The 16,605-nt window shown below is 37.8% G+C and overlaps 1 long non-coding RNA gene across 1 annotated transcript in view; it reads left to right on the top strand.

Moving 5' to 3' along the window:
• The window catches only part of LOC104999567, a 145,673-nt gene extending 134,187 nt beyond the window's left edge, over positions 1–11,486 (top strand). The window contains exon 3 of the long non-coding RNA XR_826616.1: positions 11,423–11,486. This is a non-coding gene — a long non-coding RNA (uncharacterized LOC104999567). The remainder of the gene's footprint in view (positions 1–11,422) is intronic.
• Positions 11,487–16,605: the final 5,119 nt, after the last annotated feature.

Below are 16,605 nucleotides of genomic sequence, written 5' to 3'. Positions count from 1 at the left end.
AGAATGCTCAAATTACTGCACAATTGCACTCATCTCACATGCTAGTAAAGTAATGCTCAAAATTCTCCAAGCCAGGCTTCAGCAATAAGTGAACCGTGAACTTCCAGATGTTCAATCTGGTCTTAGAAAAGGCAGAGGAAGCAGAGATCAAATTGCCAACATCTGCTGGATCATGGAAAAATCAAGAGAGTTCCAGAAAAACATCAATTTCTGCTTTATTGACTATGCCAATGCCTTTGACTGTGTGGATCACAATAAACTGTGGAAAATTCTGAAAGAGATGGGCATACCAGACCACCTGATGTGCCTCTTGAGAAACCTGTATGCAGGTCAGGAAGCAACAGTTAGAACTGGTCATGAAACAACAGACTGGTTCCAAATAGGAAAAGGAGTACGTCAAGGTATATTGTCACCCTGCTTATTTAACTTACATGCAGAGTACATCATGAGAAACGCTGGACTGGAAGAAACACAAGCTGGAATCAAGATTGCAGGGAGAAATATCAGTAACCTCAGATATGCAGATGACACCACCCTTATGGCAGAAAGTGAAGAGGAACTCAAAAGCCTCTTGATGACAGTGAAAGTGGAGAGTGAAAAAGTTGGCTTAAAGCTCAACATTCAGAAAACGAAGATCATGGCATCTGGTCCCATCACTTCATGGGAAATAGATGGGGAAACAGTGGAAACAGTGTCATACTTATTTTTTGGGGCTCCAAAATCACTGCAGATGGTGACTGCAGCCATGAAATTAAAAGACGCTTACTCCTTGGAAGGAAAGTTATGACCAACCTAGATAGCATATTCAAAAGCAGAGACATTACTTTGCCAACAAAGGTCCGTCTAGTCAAGGCTATGGTTTTTCCAGTGGTCATGTATGGATATGAGAGTTGGACTGTGAAGAAAGCTGAAGGCTGAAGAATTGATGCTTTTGAACTGTGGTGTTGGAGAAGACTCTTGAGAGTCCCTTAGACTGCAAGGAGATCCAACCGGTCCATTCTGAAGGAGATCAGCCCTGGGATTTCTTTGGAGGGAATGATGCTGAAGCTGAAATTCCAGTACTTTGGCCACCTCATGGGAGGAGTTGACTCATTGGAAAAGACTCTGATGCTGGGAGGGATTGGGGGCAGGAGGAGAAGGCTGAGGATGAGATGAGGATGAGATGGATGAGATGGCTGGATGGCATCACTGACTCGATGGACATGAGTCTGACTGAACTCCGGGTGTTGGTGATGGACAGGGAGGCCTGGCATGCTGCGATTCATGGGGTCGCGAAGAGTCAGACATGACTGAGCGACTGAACTCGAAGTTTTCTAAGAATGTTGATTCATCCCAAATCACATTGTTCTACACATGGCGTCTATTGGGTTTTAACAAAAACCCCTTGGCTAATTGCAGGTAGGAAATAACTATACGACAAAACTGTTTTCACGGATGGTGTTGGTTTTGTCTTAGAGCCAGTACAATGGGTTTCTTAGCAATACACTTCCTGTAATCAAGGAGGCATTAACACGCACGTAGAGGATGAGATGGAAATTGATATCTAGGGCTGTCCTGAAGGTGTTGAGAGTATACTTGCTCAGAAATAACTGTTCTCTATTTTAATTAAATTAAAAGCCATTTTAATCACAACTTAAATAATTGAGATTGGAAAAAAAATTTTTTTTTTTACAGTAAAGATGCCTAAACTTGGCTACAGAGAGATTTTTATAGCTGGAGTATGACTCACCTGAGTCTTAAGGCACAAATTATCCCCCAAATTGGGGATAGAGCCAACTCTAAGATTCTATGCCTGAGAGATGGGGAAAATTTCAAGAAATGTGAAAAATGTAAAGAAAAGCCTGAAGGGAAAATTTTCTTGTTCCCTTACCCATATATCTCAGTAATCACATGAAGTTACCCAACCAGTCTTTGTAGATCTGCCCTGCTCTGCTCCAAAGCAACAGAAGAGCATATAAAACAGCAACAAACTGGCTCTGTGCTTTTACCTAATTGCAGAGAAGCTTCAAAGAAAGTATTCAGCTCTTTTGTATTGAAGTGCAGGCATTGGCAAACTACAGCAGCTACGTGCATGCTCAGTTGTGTCCGACTCTGCAACACCATGACTGTAGCCCACCAGGCTCCTCTGTCCATGGGATTTCCTAGGCAAGAATACTGGAGCATGTTGCCATTTCCTCCTTCAGGGGATCTTCCCAACCCAGGGATTGAACTGTAGTCTCCTGCATCTCCCACACTCGCAGATGGATTCTTTACTATTGTGCCACCTGGGAAGTCCAGCAAACGACAGACTGTGAGCCAAATCTTCCTGCTGTCTGTTTTTGTATCACCTGAGAAATAAGAGTATTTTCTATAGAAGAACGTTTGCCATTTATTTGATGACAGGACACACTAATTTTGACCCCCATTTCAGCAATCACTGGCAAAAGAATTCCATTCATCTTGTTAGAAGACCTGTATTACAAAAAATTATACTCAGTTAATATTATGATATTTTTATTTTTTTGATGTTCCACACAACTTATAGGATATTAGTTCCCTGACCAGGGACTGAGCTTAGGTCTTTGGCAATGGAAGCACAGAGTCCTAACCACTGGACCACCATGGAATTCCCATATTTTAAATAAAAATTTTTTATACGCTTGTTTTCTCACTTCTATATAATTTATATATAATATCCATTTTTGCCTCTTGACCCACAAAGCCTAAAATATTTACAATCTGAGATTTTGTACAAAATGTTTTCTAACTTTGTTGTAGTGAAGGAAATAGATGATCTGTGTAGTTATAGCTGTTTCTGACATCTCATCTTGCACAGCTAATCAGAAAATGATCCGTAACGTTTATCACCCCGTCCAGATACACTTGACTTTTCATCAATTCCTATACTTTTAGTGAACATGTGTGTGTGTGCTTAGTCTCTCACTCGTGTCCAACTCTCTGCAGCCCCATAGACTGCAGCCTGCCAGGCTCCTCTGTCCATGGGGATTCTCCAGGCCAGAATACTGGAATGAGTTGTCATGCTCTCCTCCAGGGGATCCTGCCAACCCAGGGATCCAACCCAGGTCTGCCACACTGCAGGTGGATTCCTTACTGACGGAACCACCAGGAAAGCCCATCAGGTCAGGTCAGGTCAGGTCAGTCGCTCAGTTGTGTCCAACTCTTTTCAACCCCATGAATCACAGCACGCCAGCCTCCCTGTCTATCACCAACTCCCGGAGTTCACTCGGACTCACGTCCATCGAGTTAGTGATGCCATCCAGCCATCTCATCCTCTGTCGTCCCCTTCTCCTCCTGCCCCCAATCCCTCCCAGCATCAGAGTCTTTTCCAATGAGTCAATTCTTCGCATGAGGTGGCCAAAGTACTGGAGTTTCAGCTTTAGCATCATTCCTTCCAAAGAAAATCCCAGGGCTGATATCCTCATGATGGTGTGATCACTCACCTAGAGCCAGACATCCTGGAATGTGAAGTCGAGTGGGCCTTAGAAAGCATCACTATGAACAAAGTTAGTGGAGGTGATGGAATTCCAGTTGAGCTATTTCAAATCGTGAAGATGATGCTGTGAAAGTGCTGCATTCAATATGCCAGCAAATTTGGAAAACTCAGCAGTGGCCACAGGACTGGAAAAGGTCAGTTTTCATTCCAATCCCAAAGAAAGGCAATGCCAAAGAATGCTCAAACTACCGCACAATTGCACTCATCTCACACACTAGTAAAGTAATGCTCAAAATTCTCCAAGCCAGGCTTCAGCAATATGTGAACTGTGAACTTCTAGATGTTCAAGCTGGTTTTAGAAAAGGCAGAGGAACCAGAGATCAAATTACCAACATCCGCTGGATCATCGAAAAAGCAAGAGGGTTCCAGAAAAAATCTATTTCTGCTTTATTGACTATGCCAAAGCCTTTGACTGTGTGGATCACAAGAACCTGTGGAAAATTCTGAAAAAGATGGGAATACCAGACCACCTGACCTGCCTCTTGAGAAACCTGTATGCAGGTCAGGAAGCAACAGTTAGAACTGGACATGGAACAACAGACTGGTTCCAAATAGGAAAAGGAAAGCCCATAACCCTGAGAAATTCATTTGTTTCACATGATATTGATGAAGGTCAATTTGAATTTGAGATATTCAGCTGGTAGATGGTTTTTCTCACATGTATCTTCTTGGTAGGGATGGCTAGAAGTCTGGGCTCATTTGTGACTATTCACCACAGCACACATGTCCTCTCCAGCATGGTGGTCTCAGTAAAGTTGAAATTAGATGGTAGCATTCAGGAAATGTTGGGTGGAAGTTTCAAGCCTAGAAGTCCTAGAGTTACTTCTATCATCTTCTATTGGTCAAGAAAGTCACAAAGACCAGCCCAGATTCAAAGTGAGGAAATGCCTTCTGGTTTTGGCTTGTTAAATTTTTTTTTAAATGACTATTTATTTAAATCCCAAATGGGTTTTAAAAATGATCAAATAGTTTTCTGGAATATACTATAACATTCTTTTTCTACTCTGTTCTGTAATATAATAAATTATATTTATTGATTTTTCAAATGTGACACCACCTTTGAATTCCTAGCAAAACCCCCATCTTGGTCAAATACTTTTTATATATTGATTAATATTTTACAGGGCTTCCCTGGTGGCTCAGATGGTAAAGAACCTGCCTGCAATGCAGAAGACAATACTTTGTCTAAACTTTTACATCTGTGTTTTTGACAGAGACTCACCTGTAGTTTTCTGTCTTACAACTTCCTTGTCAGCTGTTGGTCTAAAAATTATGATGGCTTCATAACTGAGTTGCTAGTTTTCTCTGTTTTTGATTCGCTGGAAGAAATTAGTGCTCTTTCTTTCTTAACTTCACCTGTTGGGTAATTTGAACCTGGAGGTATATTTTGTCTTTTGTTTTTCTTGGGATGGTTCCAAATTTTGGGTTGAATTTCTTTAATACATATAAGACTATTCATTGTATTTATTCTTAAATGAATTTTGGTATATTGTGTTTTTCTAGGATTTGAGCACTTCATCTACATTTTCAAATTCATCGACAAAAGGTTGTTAGTAATCTCTCATTATTATTTATTTTATTAATGACTCCAGCATTTGTACTGATGTCCCCATTTTCCTTCCTGTAGTGATTATTTGTGATTTTTTTTCTCATGTCTTAATTGGCTGTGCTAGAGATTCACACATTTTATTTTTTTCAAAGAACTGTTTGACTTTTTAAAAATTTTTATTAGCCTCTGTTTTTAAAATATGTTTTCCTTTTTATTTGTTTAATTTTTGCTATTTTTCTAAATTCTTTATGTTGGTATATATATCATTGACTTTAGTCTTTTTTATCTAAATATGTATTTAAGGCTATAAAATTTCCTCTTAAGAATTATTTTAGTTCATTTTACATATTCCTGATATATTTTATTTTAATTATCACTTAGTTTAAAAATTGTCTGATATTTATTGTGATTTTCTCTTTGACTCATTAGTTATTTAGAAGTTTTGGAGATAATAAATAGACTAGGGTTTAAAACTTATTTTTTCTTACTAAGTTCTTGCTTAATTCCACTGTAGTCAGAGAGCACTTGCTGACTACATGGCCCAGCCTAGCTTCAAGTTTTCATGTTCCATATGTACTTTGAAAGCATGTATATTCTTATTTGTTGAATACAATGCTTTAAATATGTCTATTATGTCAAATTTATTAATCATCAGTGTGTATAAGTTTAGTTGCTCAGTCGTGTCTGACTCTTTGTGACCCCATGGACTGTATGTAGCTCACCAGGTTTGTCTGTCTATGGAATTCTCCGGGCAAGAATACTGGAGTGGGTAGCCATTCCCTTCTCTAAGGATTGAACCTGGGTCTCCCAAGTCTCCTGCATTGCAGGCAGATAATTTACTGTCTGAGCCACAAGGGAAGCTCCAAATTTATGAATGATGTTATTCAAATCTTCTCTATCTGTTAATATTTTTCCACAGTTATTCTATTAGTAACTAAGAGAATTGTGTTAAAGTATCACACTTTGTGGATTTGTCTTATTCTCCTTTTCAGTTCTGCAAATTTTTATTTCTGTATTTTGAAACTGTGTTATCTGATGCATACAAATTTACCTTTTTTATTTCTTTCTTTCCAACTGTCCCTTTTAACAGTAGGAACACATTTTATCTCTAGGAAACCTTATTGTCTTAAGGTCTATTTGTCTAATAATTATAACTCTTACAGTTTCATTTTTCTATTGCTTTTATTTGTGAAATCTTTTCCATTCTTTTTGTTTCAGTAATTTTTATGTCAGATGTTTTGTCAAAAGTTTTACTTTCATTTTAGGTTCAAAGGATTTGTTGACAAAAGAAAACATTCATTACAGACAAATAAACAATTTCAATTTTTCATAGAAGATTATTTGACAATTTCAATATACAATTATTAAAAGAAAAGAAATAGAAACAATAGAGAGAAGTAACAGTGTTTACATCACCAAATTGGGCTGACCTATATCCAGACTTGAACAGTGCTGCAAAGTCCCTTGTTAATAGCAATCTGAGTCCCAATTGGGAAAGGGTCCCAGGTGATATGTCCACCCCACGGGTGAGACTTCAAATTGCAGTTTTGGGGACTCCCATTTATAATCCCATTTTGCATTTATAATGCAAAATTGCAGTTCGGGTTTTCCTTTAACTTTTACAGTGCTGTTTGTTTTACCTCTTAAGTTATAAGTCTTAGACCCTGGAGGGCTGGCCAGGCCTCCAGGGCTTGAGATTCCAAGACCCACCCTCTTGCTTATTTAAAACAAGGCTTGACTTTATGGTAACAGTTTGTGTGCTTGAAGTCAGGGCTGTGGTCCAGGCAGGGTTTAGGCATGGTCAGAAGTCAATCAGAGGCCTCCTCTCCTACTTATAAAGCCTGAACAAGACAACCTCCATTGTAATTTCTCTAACATTGAAGTTATATCTCTTATTTTTAAAAGTTTACTCTGTCCTTTAATTAGGATATTTAGTCCATTTAACTTTAATGCAATAGTGACATATTTGAGCTTAAATTTACCACATTAATATTGTTTTTCTCATTTTCCCTGATCTATCTTCCATTTCCTCTCTTTTTCTTATTGACAAGAAATTATATCTCATTATTCATTCATTCATTAGCATTCTATTCTCCCCCAGCTGCTAGCTGTGTGCACATTCTTTTATCATCCTTTTCATATTACTCTAGAGGTTATAACATGCATCCTTTACATATTAGTGCATAACATTTTTTTTTTTTTGGAAATGCTGTTATGTATTTAGGCCTCAGAAAATATTTTTAATTATTTAATATTAACTTAGATTTATCAACACATTTCTCCTTTCAATGATGTTTTATTCTTCCTTGAATTTTCATACTTTTAATCTGGAATTGTTTTTCTTATGTCTGAAGAACTTCATTCAGTGTTTCTTTTAGTGTGGTTTGCTATAAATTAAATCTTTCTGTTTTTGTTTTTCTGAAAATGCCTTTTTGGGTAATTTTTAGAGAACATTTTCCTTGAAAAATAGAATTTTATTTCAGTACTTTAAAAATGTCATTTGTGATGATTAATTTTATAGCTCAGTTTGCTTGGGCCATAAGATGTCCAGACATGGTCAAACAATATTTTGAGTGTGTGTGAGAGGGTAATTCTGTAGGTCATTTGTTCTTGGGTAGATTTCCCTTTTTATCTTCAGAACATTGACATCTTCTACTCTCTTCCCAGAATCGTGAAAAATACTTGCTTTGCTTCCAGTGGAAAGGTTCTTATTTCTGATACTGTTCTTTTTGTTTTTAATGGAATTAATCCCTTTATTTCCAGTATGAATTGATTGATCTACATCTATTTTTTAAAGGAGAATAAAACTTAATTCAGGCCTGAGGTACACTAGCTATAAAGGGTCTATATGTATAGAACATTTTAATAATTTTGATGGTTACTGTTGTATCTTTTGAAAATGGAAATTTATAATTGAGTAGAATCAAACTTGGCCAGATTTTCTTAACAGTTTGGCTGCAATATCACACCATTGGAGTATGCTTAGTCACTCAGTTGTGCCCGATTCTCTGCGATTCTCTGTAGCCCACCGGGCTCTTCTGTCTGTGGGGATTCTCCAGGCAAGAATACTGAAGTGGGTTGCCATACATCCTCCAGGGGATCTTCCCAACCCAGGGATCAAACCCAGGTCTCCTGCATTGCAGGCAGATCCTTTACCAACTGAGCCACCAGGGAACCCCACACTATTGGCATATGTATTTTGCCACTAGCTTTTACAAGAATAAAGTAGGTATAGATTTAAAGCAGATCTATATCTTATTCCAATAATCTGAGAACTTTATATGTTATTTTGTGAAATGTTTGAGTCACTGTAAATTTCACCTATTGTCTATGTAGCTAAGCAGTTGAAAGACCAAATTACAGTAAATAAAATCTAAACACCTATCACTAAATAATATCACTGAGCAGGTCAAATTTGTCTTTTGTAAGTCAGAATTTTTTGGTTAGCGAAAAAATTTAAAGTTAAATAAATGTATTTAGTATTGTGCAGGTCTTTGGGAAAACATTATGTCATGCCTCTGTTATTTTCCTGCATGAAGAAACCATAAATATATGCTTTTCGGAAGTCAGATGTTCTTTGAAAAGGTTTTGAACATGGTTGGTCTTTGAGAACAGAAAAGTCTCTGTTAGTAGTAACAGGGACTAACAGACTAAGAGCTATCTTAGCAGCAGATGACTCTGATAGTTCACTGCATTTTAGCAATTAAGAATGAAGAAATCTTTGTCAGAATCATGTATTCATTTACTTGTCAACAATGCCTGTCATCATAAAGCCTAGGTGAAAATTGTTCTTTCAAGATTTATCATGTTTCCTGGTTCAAAAAGCTTCTATAGCCAAAATGACACTGAAATCTGAAATATCTAATTCTTTCCTTCTCAGCTTTGTCTGATTTGCCAATTGCTCCCTGAACTTTGGCAACTTTCAATAAATCAGGTTGATTAATTCCTTAAATTTCTGATTCTAGTCCCATTAATTTACATGAATGAAAACTTTATTGTGAAGATGAAAAAATTATCTTCACTAGACTTATGGAAATCATTACCAGTTATTGCTTTGTGAAATTTTATTAAAAGTAAAGTTGAAAAAAAATCAATTTTCTGGGATAATAGTAAATTATGTGAGTGCTTGTTTTTCCTAAAGTGGCTCTTTACTAATTTTATCTTTGACAGTTTCCATTACTGGGTCTATAGTACAACATTCTTTCCCTACATTTCAAAACAGATATTAAAACATAAGGAATACTATGGGAAAATAATGGTTGACAATCTATTATTGTTTAACACTGGAGATCAAATGGTTGAAAAAAAATGGAAGCTTTAAAATAGTGATTTTGTTAATGATTAAAGTCCAAAGTTTGTTTTTAAATTCTTACTTTAAGTGACACAAAATTGTGTATTTATCAATGAAGTTCTTTTTGGTTTCAAAGTAAATTTTGGTTTTCTACTATAAATTTTTGTTGTACATATTTTGATTTTCTAGCGTCATTAGCTTCCCTTTTCCTCTCTGATATAATTTACTTATGTCTTTCACTTCATGATTAATGATTTTTTTCACATCGCATTTCTATTCCATGTTGTTTAATAACAGCTGCATCTATTATTATGCCTTTCATTCCATGCATGATTCTTTCTCTTATTCCCTCTGACCTTGCATGGAACTTGCATATGTATTTATCTGGGTTTGTAGCAGGTTTTTTGCAATACTAAGCAGGCCTTTCAGGGATTTACCCAAGATTTATTAAGCACCTAGGACGTGCCAATCAGTGTGCTATATTTTAGAGATAAGATAAAGATAGTCCCTTTGAGTTCTTTAAGATTAGGGGTTATGTCTTTTTCATCCTGTATCGATAGTGTTGGACACATGCCTGACCCATAGCAGACCTTCCATAAAATTGTTCATGAAAGTATTTCCCCAAACCCACCTGCCCTGTGAAGTATTCCATCTATATTGACTATTTCCTCTTAGTTCCAATAATGTTCGATCAAATTTGGGGGACCATTCCATGTACCAATCAGTAAAATATAGGGGGGGCAAATATTATTCTTTGATTTCCAAATGACATTGACGGCTAGGGCAGTAATTGCCTGGGCACAAGGAATGCGCATTGTGCAAAAGATCGCTTCAGGGACTTCATTGCTGCGTTGAGCTGGGTTGGAATGAAGCATTATGGGTGAGTTGCTGACTCTCTGGTTAGGATGTCTGCTGTAGAAAAAGCAATCAATCTGCTAGCACTAGCTTCAAGAGGCTGCATCTGAAGTATACCTTCTGTTTTGTGACCCAGAGACCAAAAAGTTGATGAATGTACAATGTAAAATGAAATTAGTTTGTGTATTTTGAAGGTTTACAGTGTAATTAATTGTGTTCATATCACAAATGAAGAGAATAACACATAGTAAGACATGCAAAATGAAGACATTTGTGAAATAAATTTGATTTTTATTTCTGAGTAAAATAGCACACACATATTTTTAAACTTCAGAAATGCATTCCAGAAAAATCTTAATCACTATTTCCTGACCTTTCTTCTCTGGGTAATCAAAATGACATGTTCCCATTCAATCATTCCATTATTCCCTTCTTGACCTTGCAAACTTGGCTTAAGATAATTTCTTTCCAGCCAAACTACTTCTCAGAACTGTGAAACCACTGGATTTATACTTGAAAAGAGTCAATTTGTGTATCCCTTGGCATTCAGTCGACATGTCCTTCTGAAATCTCATTCTTTGTTTTGCCTAGTTCTCTTGTGAAGAATGCATTGCTGACTAATTTTAACAGCTCCTCCCTTTTTTTCTAGATAAGGTGTTAGTCTTCATGCTTTGCGGAGTTTTGCCTTTTTCAAGATCAGACTTGTTCAATGCCATTTCCTTCCTTCATTTGTTTCCTTTGTGAGGAAATTACCATTTCAGGGGCAAAGGAATTGATAAAAGATAACTCTCACAGTCAAATCTGTTTTAGGTTGTTTACCAAAAGAGGATATGAAAGGAGTCTACTTCCAAAGGAAGGTTTAAATGACTGAGAAGAGAAAGGAAGCAAAATGAAATCTAACAACCTAAAGAACAAAGACATGGAATTTGAAATAAAAAATATAAATCTATCTATACATTTCTGACATATTTAATCAAAATTTTGGCCAAAGTTCTTTGTCCATAAGACTTCACACAAGTTCAGAATATTGTTCAGTTAATTTTTACTTTAATCTAAAATAAATTTTGTCAAGCGTCTTCTTGTTAAAATATTTTAGAACCAAACCCACAACACAATTACATCTAATTACATCTCCAGAAATGACATTAGGCTTTCTAAAGGAACATCAATCTACTTAGAAGTGTGAGATCCATATTTTTAAGCTTGTTTTTACACAGATGCTTTTTTTCTATAGGCAGCATGATGCAGTGGAAAGAATACGAGATTCTGGAATTAGAAAAACTGGGCATGAGTCCCAGACTCTGCTACCAGCTGTGTGACCTTGGGTAAGTCACTTAATCCATCTGAGGCTGTTTTCCTGCCTATCAAATGAAAATGAAAGATACCAAACTTTCAGGTTTGGTGTGCCAATTAAATTGTGAAATTGCTTTGTGAGTCATAAAGCATATTGCCAAGGATAATTATTTTATTTCAGATTAATTCAAATATTGCTCTAAATTGGTATGTCCCCAAACAAAACAAATGACTGCTAATGCCTGTAGTTCTATCTTAATTTTTTTCCCCCTTTGGAGAAAACTTTTAATGAGCCAACTGTCCGTGTGTTTGAAAATCTTAAAAGAATTATTGTATACTTGAATCATTCAAATACAAAAAAATAAAAGACTCCTTTAAGAGAACCTCCTTGAGGCTGAATCATTTTACCCGCATCTCAAGTTTGGTTCTATTCCCAAGTTGGTTCTATTCTGAAACGAAACCTATTCTCCTTAAGAGAAGCCTCTTTAGGCTGTGGATTATGTAAGCAAGAAAAAAGTTTAAATGAAAGCATAGACACAGGGGCAGTTTATTCATTACATAAAGTAGGTACAGTGCCAAGGATCCACTCTACTCTTAGAGGTCAATGAAAACGTTTTACTCTCTTTTGAAACTGGAGGACAGACATGAACTTTAGGTCAAAGAAAATGTTGTAGTATACAATATTATGGGGCTTCCCAGGTGGCACAGTATTAAAGAATCAGCCTGTCAATGCAGGAGACTCAAGAAACATGGGTACCATCCCTGGGTCGGGAAGATTCCCTGGAGGAGGACATGGCAACCGACTTCAGTATTCTTGGCTGGGAAATCTCAGGAACAGAGAAGTCTGGTGGGCTACAATCCATGGGGGTCGCAAAGAGTAGGACATGATTCAGTGACTGAGCACATGCACATACAATATTATATATTTATCTTTATACCAGTAAGTCATAAATGTAACCTGTAACATTTGTTGTAGCCCTGGGTAAGCTAAGATGAATTCTTTGAGGAGTCCAGTTATCTGAAGTTCAAGGCACACGAAGACATTGTTCTAACATTGTCAGGAATCACAGATGTGAAGCAATTAGTTCTATCTTGGGAAATAGGAAAGGCTTTGCAGATTGTTGTTGCTGTTTAGGCTTTGCAGAGCTGATATTTACATCAGTTATTTGAGGATAAATATGTTTTCTACAGGTGAAGATAGTGGGAAGGGCATTTCTGGGAGAAAAAGCAGCATAAACCAAGGAATAGGGTTATGGAAAGAGGGTGTTGGATCTTGGCAGTGGTCAATAACCAATAATGCCTTTCTCAGTATAAAATCATAAGGGAAAATTCTGTTACTTCTATTGCTAAATCTTACTCAAGTAGTTCTTGTCCAGTATTTTGCATGAAAATATTTTAGAGCTAAACTCCAAATTACATGAATATCTGTGGCAATACCTAATGAGTAAGCAGTTGGTTCTTCAAAGAGTTAATGGGCTTAGAAAGAATTACTAGGGATATTATATCAAGAATAAGCAAAGTATTTTATGTAGCAGTTTTTCTTTGATTGCAAGCAATAGGAACTGATGCTATCTAATTCAAACAGAAAAGAAACAAAAGGGGGAAGAGAGAGAGGATGCTGTTCCTACAAACACATATGATAATCTTTTTGAACTTTGAGTGGTATTCTCCTTTTGTCACAACTGAACCAAGTAATCTCCACCTACACAGGTTCTATTTAACCCCAGAGACCATTGGACCAATCCCATCCTTTATCAGAACCTCTAGGTCAATACTTAGGTTAACAAAAACATGAAGTTGCTCAGTCATGTCCGACTCTTTGCGACCCCATGGACTGTAGCCTACCAGGCTCCTCTGTCCATACGATTTTCCAGGCAATAGTACTGGAGTGGATTGCCATTTCCTTCTCCAAGGGATCTTCCCAACCCAGGGATCGAACCCGGGTCTCCCACATCATAGACAGATGCTTTACCGTCTGAGCCACCAGGGAAGTCCAATATTTAGGTCACCCCGCACCAAATATGCAAGCATCTGATATGTGCTCAGCTTTTTTAATAACATGTGTGCCTTGCTTCAAGGCTGATATGAATGATGTGGTTAGCAAACTGTGTTAATTCTGTCCCCCAAAACAAGTCCTCACATTATAGCCTAGTTCTGTGGTCCTCTATCCTCTTATTGATCTCTCTCTGTTCGCCATCAACCACATCTCTGCTTTTTATCTCTAAGGACCTATGAACAGTGTTGTTACTTATGCCCTAACAATGCACTTGATTAGTAATTAATACTGATATATTCTTACCTATTGAGACATCCTTTGGCAGGGTCATGATATCTGTTCTGACTAGTTTGTGCTCATATATGTACCAGTGGTTAGATACGTTCATGTCATTCTTGCCCATAATCAGCATTTAATTTGACATCTGATGGCATCATTGGAATCTCATTATGAAGATAGTAAATGCAGATCTTTTGTGTGGTGAAATATTACCTCTCCCCTTCCTTTAAGGATCAGCTAGAGGTATTTGTCCACCAGAAAATGTTATTTTCTGAACTGGACTGTTTTTATTACTTAAAAGGCCAGGCATGCATGACTCTAATCAGAACTGTTGATCGATTAGACTTTTAGTATATGTTTGCCAAATATGCCAGGATTTAGGGACAAAAGGATAAATTCGCAATGAATTTTGTCTGCAAGGAACTCACTGAGTAGGGCTTCTATTCATGAATTTTGCTGTTTATTACTTTATTCAGAACTTTATTCCCAGGTAGCTCAAATGGTAAAGAACCTGCCTGCAATTCAAGAGACCTGAGTTCAATCCCTGGGTCGGGAAGATCCCCTGGTGAAGGGCATGACACTCCAGTATTCTTGCCTGGAAAATTCCATGGACAGAGGAGCCTGGTGGGGTACAGTCCATGGGGTCGCAAAGAATCAGACATGACTGAGTGACTAACACTTTCACTTTCACTTTATATTTGTTAAATTTAAAATTATGGTAGATTTCTTACTGACTTAAAAGTGTGTATGATTAATTAGATTCAGAAATATGTTTAAGAGTATTACAATTTGCTTGAAAGGTGATTGGATAGACCTTTGGAAAAATCCATGCAAGTAATCTATCAAATGCTCCTTTATCTGTCCGTCCATCCATCCATCCATCCATCCATCCATCCATCCATCTAGTTATTTGGTGGTTGGATTCATCTGTCTTCCAGGAAATGTGCTTACAAACACAAAAAGACTCCCAAGGAGCTTACAGACTAGTGTAGAAATAAACACACAAATGAACAGTTACAATGCGCTCCTGGAGGTAAACTTACATGTGGATGAACTCACACAAGTTCTAGGGAATACAGTGAAAATGATCCTGTAATCTGGAGGATGTACCTCTGGATTTGAATTTCAGCTCGGTTCTTGTTAAAGCTATGGCTTCAGGTGACTTGGGCTTCCCTGATGACGGCTCTGCAGGTAAAGAATCCACCTGAAATGCAGCAAACTCAGGAGACCTGGGCTCCACCCCTGGGTTGGGAAAGTCCCTTGGTGGAGGAAATAGCAACCCACTCCAGAATTCTTGCCAAGATAATCATGGACAGAGGAGCCTGGCAGGCTACAATCCAAAGGGTCAGAAAGAGTTTGGCTTCCCCTGTGGCTCATCTGGGAAAGAATCCGCCTGCAATGTGGGAGACCTGGGTTCGATCCCTGCGTTGTGAAGATCCTCTAGAGAAGGGAAAGGCTATCAACTCCAGTATTCTGCCCTGGAGAATTCCATTGACTGTATACTCCATGGGGTCGCAGAGAGTCGGACACAACTGAGCAACTGTCACTTCACTTCACAAAGAGTTGGACACTCATTGAGTGACTGAGCCACCTCCTCAAGTGACTTATTTAACAACTTTATGTCCCAGTCTCCTCATTTATTATATATGCATAATGTCATTTGTCTGATAAACAACAAATGCCCTTCATGTTACCTACCTTCTGTCTCCTCAGCTCTCTATTGTTCATCTCTAAACTTTGGTTTCTTTATCTCAGAATGGAAAGGCTTTATGATTTGGGAATGATCTCCCAATCTTGAAAAAAGTGCATTCATTACTTATGGTCAAAATATGTAGTGTGTTTTGTAAATACAGTAAAGCTTTATTAATAGCCTCGGTTAGTCTCAAATGCACCCTCTTTTTCAGGACTTGGCACATCCTGTACCTGCAGATCTCTGTCCCTTGTGCTTACCTGGCTGACACCTGCTCATCTTTCAGGTCTCTGGCTAGAGGTCGCTTTCTCCCAGATTATTCCCACAGGTGATCTCCAGGGGGCTAATCTGTGAATTTCTCTGGACTCTACTCACCCTATCAAAATAGCCACAACAGTATAGCAACCCCCACATAAATGGCAAAATTTGAGGTTGCTAACCTTCTAGGGTGTTTCCCTTAAAAAAATGTCAGTGACAATGACTCTTCCAATAGATCCTTCTGGGAGCAACTGTATTGTTTACTCTAGAGAAAGAGAATCTATTTATATTTCATCTTCTCAATGCAAAAGGTGGACACTAATTATTAATGGCTAACATGTATAAATCATTCACTACATGCCAGGCACTATGCCAGGCACCCTATATGCATTATTTCGTTTACTCCTCATATTCACTTTAAGGAACAGGTTTATGAATAAAACAGGCATGCAGATGAAGAAGTGGTGACTTCAGAAATCCAAATAAACTGCTTACCATTACACAAATTCAGTTCAGTTCAATTCAGTTGCTCAGTTGTATCCAACTCTTTGCAACCCCATGGACTACAGCACGCCAGGCTCCCTGTCCATCACTAACTCCCGGAGCTTGCTCAAACTCATGTCCATTGAGTTGGTGATGCCATCCAACCATCTCATCCTTTGTCACCTTCTCCTCCTGCCCTCAATCTTTCCCAGCATCAGGGTCTTTTCAAATGAGTCAGTTCTTCGCATCAAGTGGCCAAAGTATTGGAGTTTCAGCTTCAGCATTAGTCCTTCCAATGAATATTCAGGACTGATTTCCTTTAGGATGGACTGGTTGGATCTCCTTGCAGTCCAAGGGACTCTCAAGAGTCTTCTCTAATACCACAGTTCAAAAGCATCAATTCTTCAGTGCTCAGCTT

Source organism: Bison bison, unplaced genomic scaffold (genome assembly GCF_000754665.1).
Source record: "Bison bison bison isolate TAMUID 2011002044 unplaced genomic scaffold, Bison_UMD1.0 scf7180017864354, whole genome shotgun sequence".
Taxonomy (NCBI): Eukaryota; Metazoa; Chordata; class Mammalia; order Artiodactyla; family Bovidae; genus Bison; species Bison bison.
The sequence above is the reverse complement of the archived record's forward strand: the minus strand, read 5'-3'. Positions and strand labels throughout refer to the sequence as shown.